This window comes from Anomaloglossus baeobatrachus, chromosome 7, assembly GCF_048569485.1.
Source record: "Anomaloglossus baeobatrachus isolate aAnoBae1 chromosome 7, aAnoBae1.hap1, whole genome shotgun sequence".
Classification (NCBI taxonomy): Eukaryota; Metazoa; Chordata; class Amphibia; order Anura; family Aromobatidae; genus Anomaloglossus; species Anomaloglossus baeobatrachus.
The window spans coordinates 13,185,529-13,194,101 of record NC_134359.1 but is presented as its reverse complement, the minus strand read 5'-3'; positions in this window follow the sequence as shown (position 1 = coordinate 13,194,101).

The window sequence follows — 8,573 nt, the reverse complement described above, 5'->3', positions numbered from 1 at the left end:
TGGATGACGCTCTGTTATAGGGGATCTGTGGATGATGTACCATTATGGGGGATCTGTGGATGACGCTCTGTTCTGGGGGATCTGTGGATGATGCTCTTTTCTGGGGGATCTGTGGATGATGCTCTGTTCTGGGGGATCTGTGGATGACGCTCTGTTATGGGGATCTGTGGAAAACGCTCTCTTATGGGGGATCTGTGCTGTTATGGGGGATCTGTGGATGACATTCTGTTATGGAGGATCTGTGGATGATGCTCTGTTATGGGGGATCTGTGGATGATGCTCTGTTCTGGGGGATCTGTGGATGATGCTCTGTTATGTGGGGATCTGTGGATGACGCTCTGTTATGGGGGATCTGTGGATGAGGCTCTGTTATGGTGGATCTGTGGATGACGCTCTGTTATGGGGGATCTGTGGATGATGCTCTGTTCTGGGGGATCTGTGGATGATGCTCTGTTCTGGGGGATCTGTGGATGACGCTCTGTTATGGAGGATCTGTGGATGATGCTCTGTTATGGGGGATCTGTGGATGATGCTCTGTTATGGGGGATCTGTGCTGTTATGGGGGATCTGTGGATGACATTCTGTTATGGAGGATCTGTGGATGATGCTCTGTTATGGGGGATCTGTGGATGATGCTCTGTTATGGGGGATCTGTGGATGACGTTCTGTTATGGAGGATCTGTGGATGATGCTCTGTTATGGGGGATCTGTGGATAACGTTCTGTTATGGAGGATCTGTGGATGACGCTCTGTTATGGGGGATCTGTGGATGACGCTCTGTTATGGGGGATCTGTGGGTGACACTCTGTTATGGGGGATCTGTGGATGACGTTTTGTTATGAGGGATCTGTGGATGACACTCTTATGGGGGATCTGTGGGTGACGCTCTGTTATAGGGGATCTGTGGATGATGCTCTGTAATGGGGGATCTGTGGATGATGCTCTGTAATGGGGGATCTGTGGATGATGCTCTGTTATGGGGGATCTGTGGATGATGCTCTGTTATGGAGGATCTGTGGATGATGCTCTGTTATGGGGGATCTGTGGATGACGCTCTGTTATGGGGGATCTGTGGGTGATGCTCTGTTATGGGGGATCTGTGGATGACGTTCTGTTATGGAGGATCTGTGGATGATGCTCTGTTATGGGGGATCTGTGGATGATGCTCTGTTATGGGGGATCTGTAGATGACGCTCTGTTATGGGGCATCTGTGGATGACGTTTTGATATGAGGGATCTGTGGATGACACTCTTATGGAGGATCTGTGGATGACGCTCTGTTATGGAGGATCTGTGGATGACGCTCTGTTATGGAGGATCTGTGGATGACGCTCTGTTATGGGGGGATCTGTGGATGATGCTCTGTTATAGGGGATCTGTGGATGATGTACCATTATGGGGGATCTGTGGATGACGCTCTGTTCTGGGGGATCTGTGGATGACGCTCTGTTCTGGGGGATCTGTGGATGACGCTCTGTTCTGGGGGATCTGTGGATGACGCTCTGTTCTGGGGGATCTGTGGATGATGCTCTGTTATGGGGGATCTGTGGATGACGCTCTGTTATGGGGGATCTGTGGATGATGCTCTGTTCTTGGGGATCTGTGGATGACGCTCTGTTATGGGGGATCTGTAGATGACGCTCTGTTATGGGGGATCTGTGGATGACGCTCTCTTATGGGGGATCTGTGGATGACGCTCTCTTATGGGGGATCTGTGCTGTTATGGGGGATCTGTGGATGACGTTCTGTTTTTGGGGATCTGTGGATGACGCTCTCTTATGGAGGATCTGCGGATGATGCTCTGTTTTTGGGGATCTGTGGATGATGCTCTGTTATGGGGGATCTGTGGATGACGCTCTGTTATGGGGGATCTGTGGATGACGCTCTCTTATGGGGGATCTGTGGGTGACGCTCTCTTATGAGGGATCTGTGGATGACGCTCTGTTATGGGGGATCTGTGGATGATGCTCTGTTATGGGGGATCTGTGGATGATGCTCTGTTATGGGGGATCTGTGGATGATGCTCTGTTATGGGGGATCTGTGGATGATGCTCTGTTATGGGGGATCTGTGGATGATGCTCTGTTATGGGGGATCTGTGGATGATGCTCTGTTATGGGGGATCTGTGGATGACGCTCTGTTATGGGGGGATCTGTGGATGACGCTCTGGTATGGGGGATCTGTGGGTGACGCTCTGTTATGGGGGATCTGTGGATGATGCTCTGCAATGGGGGATCTGTGGATGACACTCTGTTATGGGGGATCTGTGGATGACGCTCTGTTATGGGAGGGATCTGTGGGTGACGCTCTGTTTGGGGGATCTGTGGATGACGCTCTGTTATGGGGGGGATCTGTGGGTGACGCTCTGTTATGGGGGATCTGTGGATGACGTTCTATTATGGGGGATCTGTGGATGACGTTCTATTTTGGGCGATCTGTGGATGATGCTCTGTTATGGGGGATCTGTGGCTGACGTTCTGTTATGGGGGATCTGTGGATGACGTTCTGTTATAGAGGATCTGTGGATGATGTTTTATTATGGGGGATCTGCGGATGACGCTCTGTTATGGGGGATCTGTGGATGACGCTCTGTTATGGGGGATCTGTGGATGATGTTTTATTATGGGGGATCTGCGGATGACGCTCTGTTATGGGGGATCTGTGGATGACGCTCTGTTATGGGGGATCTGTGGATGTCGCTCTGTTATGGGGGATCTGTGGATGACGGTCTGTTATGAGGGATCTGTGGATGACGCTCTCTTATGGGGGATCTGTGGGTGACGCTCTGTTATGGGGGATCTGTGGATGACGCTCTGTTATGGGGATCTGTGGATGACGTTTTGTTATGGAGGATCTGTGGATGACGCTCTGTTACGGGGGATCTGTGGATGACGCTCTGTTATGGGGGATCTGTGGATGACGCTCTGCTATGGGGGATCTATGGATGATGCTCTGCTCTAGGGGATCTGTGGATGACGCTCTGTTATGGGGGATCTGTGGATGACGCTCTGTTATGGGGATCTGTGGATGATGCTCTGTTATGGGGGATCTGTGGATGACGCTCTGTTATGGGGGATCTGTGGATGACGCTCTGCTATGGGGGATCTATGGATGATGCTCTGCTCTAGGGGATCTGTAGATGACGCTCTGTTATGGGGGATCTATGGATGATGCTCTGCTCTAGGGGATCTGTAGATGACGCTCTGTTATGGGGGATCTGTGGATGACGCTCTGTTATGGGGATCTGTGGATGACGTTTTGTTATGGGGGATCTGCGGATGACGCTCTGTTATGGGGGATCTGTGGATGACGCTTTGTTATGGGGGATCTGTGGATGACGCTCTGTTATGGGGGATCTGTGGATGACGCTCTGTTATGGGAGATCTGTGGATGACGCTCTGTTATGGGGGATCTGTGGATGACGCTCTGTTATGGGGGATCTGCGGATGACGCTCTGTTATGGGGGATCTGTGGATGACGCTTTGTTATGGGGGATCTGTGGATGACGCTCTGTTATGGGGGATCTGTGGATGACGCTCTGCTATGGGGGATCTATGGATGATGCTCTGTTATGGGGGATCTGTGGATGACGCTCTGCTATGGGGGATCTATGGATGACGCTCTGTTATGGGGGATCTGTGGATGATGCTCTGTTATGGGGGATCTGTGGATAATGCTCTGTTATGGGGGATCTGTGGATGATGCTCTGTTATGGGGGATCTGTGGATGATGCTCTGTTATGGGGGATCTGTGGATGATGCTCTGTTATGGGGGATCTGTGGATAATGCTCTGTTATGGGGGATCTGTGGATGATGCTCTGTTATGGGGGATCTGTGGATGACGCTCTGCTATGGGGGATCTATGGATGACGCTCTGTTATGGGGGATCTGTGGATGATGCTCTGTTATGGGGGATCTGTGGATGATGCTCTGTTATGGGGGATCTGTGGATGATGCTCTGTTATGGGGGATCTGTGGATGATGCTCTGTTATGGGGGATCTGTGGATGATGCTCTGTTATGGGGGATCTGTGGATGATGCTCTGTTATGGGGGATCTGTGGATGATGCTCTGTTATGGGGGATCTGTGGATGACGCTCTGCTATGGGGGATCTATGGATGATGCTCTGCTCTAGGGGATCTGTAGATGACGCTCTGTTATGGGGGATCTGTGGATGACGCTCTGTTATTGGGGATCTGTAGATGACGTTCTATTATAGGCGATCTGTGGATGATGTTTTATTATGGGGGATCTGTGGATGACGCTCTGCTATGGGGGATCTATGGATGATGCTCTGTTATGGGGGATCTGTGGATGACGCTCTGCTATGGGGGATCTATGGATGACGCTCTGTTATGGGGGATCTGTGGATGATGCTCTGTTATGGGGGATCTGTGGATGATGCTCTGTTATGGGGGATCTGTGGATGATGCTCTGTTATGGGGGATCTGTGGATGATGCTCTGTTATGGGGGATCTGTGGATGATGCTCTGTTATGGGGGATCTGTGGATGATGCTCTGTTATGGGGGATCTGTGGATGATGCTCTGTTATGGGGGATCTGTGGATGATGCTCTGTTATGGGGGATCTGTGGATGACGCTCTGCTATGGGGGATCTATGGATGATGCTCTGCTCTAGGGGATCTGTAGATGACGCTCTGTTATGGGGGATCTGTGGATGACGCTCTGTTATGGGGGATCTGTGGATGATGCTCTGTTATGGGGGATCTGTGGATGATGCTCTATTATGGGGGATCTGTGGATGATGCTCTATTATGAGGGATCTGTGGATGATGCCCTATTATGGGGGATCTGTGGATGATGCTCTGTTATGGGGGATCTGTGGATGATGCTCTGTTATGGGGGATCTGTGGATGACGTTCTGTTATGGAGGATCTGTGGATGATGCTCTGTTATGGGGGATCTGTGGATGATGCTCTGTTATGGGGGATCTGTAGATGACGCTCTGTTATGGGGCATCTGTGGATGACGTTTTGTTATGAGGGATCTGTGGATGACACTCTTATGGAGGATCTGTGGATGACGCTCTGTTATGGAGGATCTGTGGATGACGCTCTGTTATGGAGGATCTTTGGATGACGCTCTGTTATGGGGGGATCTGTGGATGACGCTCTGTTATGGAGGATCTGTGGATGATGCTCTGTTATGGAGGATCTTTGGATGACGCTCTGTTATGGGGGGATCTGTGGATGACGCTCTGTTATGGAAGATCTGTGGATGACGCTCTGTTATGGAGGATCTTTGGATGACGCTCTGTTATGGGGGATCTGTGGATTAGGCTCTGTTCTGGGGGATCTGTGGATGACGCTCTGTTCTGGGGGATCTGTGGATGACGCTCTGTTCTGGGGGATCTGTGGATGATGCTCTGTTATGGGGGATCTGTGGATGACGCTCTGTTATGGGGGATCTGTGGATGATGCTCTGTTCTTGGGGATCTGTGGATGACGCTCTGTTATGGGGGATCTGTGGATGACGTTCTGTTATGGAGGATCTGCGGATGACGCTCTCTTATGGGGGATCTGTAGATGACGCTCTGTTATGGGGGATCTGTGGATGACGCTCTCTTATGGGGGATCTGTGGATGACGCTCTCTTATGGGGGATCTGTGCTGTTATGGGGGATCAGTGGATGACGTTCTGTTTTTGGGGATCTGTGGATGACGCTCTCTTATGGGGGATCTGTGCTGTTATGGGAGGATCTGCGGATGATGCTCTGTTTTTGGGGATCTGTGGATGATGCTCTGTTATGGGGGATCTGTGGATGACGCTCTGTTGTGGGGGATTTGTGGATGACGCTCTCTTATGGGGGATCTGTGGGTGACGCTCTGTTGTGGGGGATCTGTGGATGACGCTCTCTTATGGGGGATCTGTGGGTGACGCTCTCTTATGGGGGATCTGTGGATGATGCTCTGTTATGGGGGATCTGTGGATGACGCTCTGTTATGGGGGATCTGTGGATGACGCTCTGTTATGGGGGATCTGTGGATGACGCTCTGTTATGGGGATCTGTGGGTGACGCTCTCTTATGGGGGATCTGTGGATGACGCTCTGTTATGGGGGATCTGTGGATGATGCTCTGTTATGGGGGATCTGTGGATGATGCTCTGTTATGGGGGATCTGTGGATGATGCTCTGTTATGGGGGATCTGTGGATGATGCTCTGTTATGGGGGATCTGTGGATGATGCTCTGTTATGGGGGATCTGTGGATGATGCTCTGTTATGGGGATCTGTGGATGTCGCTCTGTTATGGGGGGATCTGTGGATGACGCTCTGGTATGGGGGATCTGTGGGTGACGCTCTGTTATGGGGGATCTGTGGATGATGCTCTGCAATGGGGGATCTGTGGATGACGCTCTGTTATGGGGATCTGTGGATGACGTTCTGTTATGGAGGATCTGTGGATGACGCTCTGTTATGGGGGATCTGTGGATGACGCTCTGTTATGGGGATCTGTGGATGACGTTCTGTTATGGAGGATCTGTGGATGACGCTCTGTTTGGAGGATCTGTGGATGACGCTCTGTTATGGGGGGATCTGTGGGTGACACTCTGTTATGGGGGATCTGTGGATGACGTTCTATTATGGGGGATCTGTGGATGACGTTCTATTTTGGGGGATCTGTGGATGATGCTCTGTTATGGGGGATCTGTGGATGACGCTCTGTTATGGGGATCTGTGGCTGACGTTCTGTTATGGGGGATCTGTGGATGACGTTCTGTTATAGAGGATCTGTGGATGATGTTTTATTATGGGGGATCTGCGGATGACGCTCTGTTATGGGGGATCTGTGGATGACGCTCTGTTATGGGGATCTGTGGATGACGTTTTGTTATGGAGGATCTGTGGATGACGCTCTGTTACGGGGGATCTGTGGATGACGCTCTGTTATGGGGGATCTGTGGATGACTCTCTGTTATGGGGGATCTGTGGATGACGCTCTGTTATGGGGATCTGTGGATGACGCTCTGTTATGGGGGATCTGTGGATGACGCTCTGTTATGGGGGATCTGTGGATGACGCTCTGCTATGGGGGATCTATGGATGATGCTCTGCTCTAGGGGATCTGTAGATGACGCTCTGTTATGGGGGATCTATGGATGATTCTCTGCTCTAGGGGATCTGTGGATGATGCTCTGTTATGGGGGATCTGTGGATGACGCTCTGTTATTGGGGATCTGTGGATGACGTTTTGTTATGGAGGATCTGCGGATGACGCTCTGTTATGGGGGATCTGTGGATGACGCTCTGTTATGGGGGATCTGTGGATGACGCTCTGTTATGGGGGATCTGTGGATGACGCTCTGTTATGGGGGATCTGTGGATGACGCTCTGCTATGGGGGATCTATGGATGATGCTCTGTTATGGGGGATCTGTGGATGACGCTCTGCTATGGGGGATCTATGGATGACGCTCTGTTATGGGGGATCTGTGGATGATGCTCTGTTATGGGGGATCTGTGGATGATGCTCTGTTATGGGGGATCTGTGGATGATGCTCTGTTATGGGGGATCTGTGGATGATGCTCTGTTATGGGGGATCTGTGGATGATGCTCTGTTATGGGGGATCTGTGGATGATGCTCTGTTATGGGGGATCTGTGGATAATGCTCTGTTATGGGGGATCTGTGGATGATGCTCTGTTATGGGGGATCTGTGGATGACGCTCTGCTATGTGGGATCTATGGATGATGCTCTGCTCTAAGGGATCTGTAGATGACGCTCTGTTATGGGGGATCTGTGGGTGACGCTCTGTTATTGGGGATCTGTAGATGACGTTCTATTATAGGCGATCTGTGGATGATGTTTTATTATGGGGGATCTGTGGATGATGCTCTGTTATGGGGGATCTGTGGATGATGCTCTGTTGTGGGGGATCATTGGATGATGCTCTGTTATGGGGGATCTGTGGATGATGCTCTGTTATGGGGGATCTGTGGATGATGCTCTGTTATGGGGGATCTGTGGATGATGCTCTGTTATGGGGGATCTGTGGATGATGTTCTGTTATGGGGGATCTGTGGATGACGCTCTGTTATGGGGGATCTGCGGATGACGCACTGTTATGGGGGGATCTGTGGATGACGTTTTGTTATGAGGGATCTGTGGATGACACTCTTATGGGGGATCTGTGGGTGACACTCTGTTATGGGGGATGTGTGGATAACGCTCTGTTATGGGGGATCTGTGGATGATGCTCTGTTATGGGGGATCTGTGGATGACGCTCTGTTATGGAGGATCTGTGGATGACGCTCTGTTATGGGGGGATCTGTGGATGACGCTCTGTTCTGGGGGATCTGTGGATGATGCTCTGTTATGGGGGATCTGTGGATGATGCTCTGTTATGGGGGATCTGTGGATGACGCTCTGTTATGGAGGATCTGTGGATGACGCTCTGTTATGGGGGGATCTGTGGATGACGCTCTGTTCTGGGGGATCTGTGGATGATGCTCTGTTATGGGGGATCTGTGGATGATGCTCTGTTATGGGGGATCTGTGGATGACGCTCTGTTATGGGGGATCTGTGGATGATGCTCTGTTATGGGGGATCTG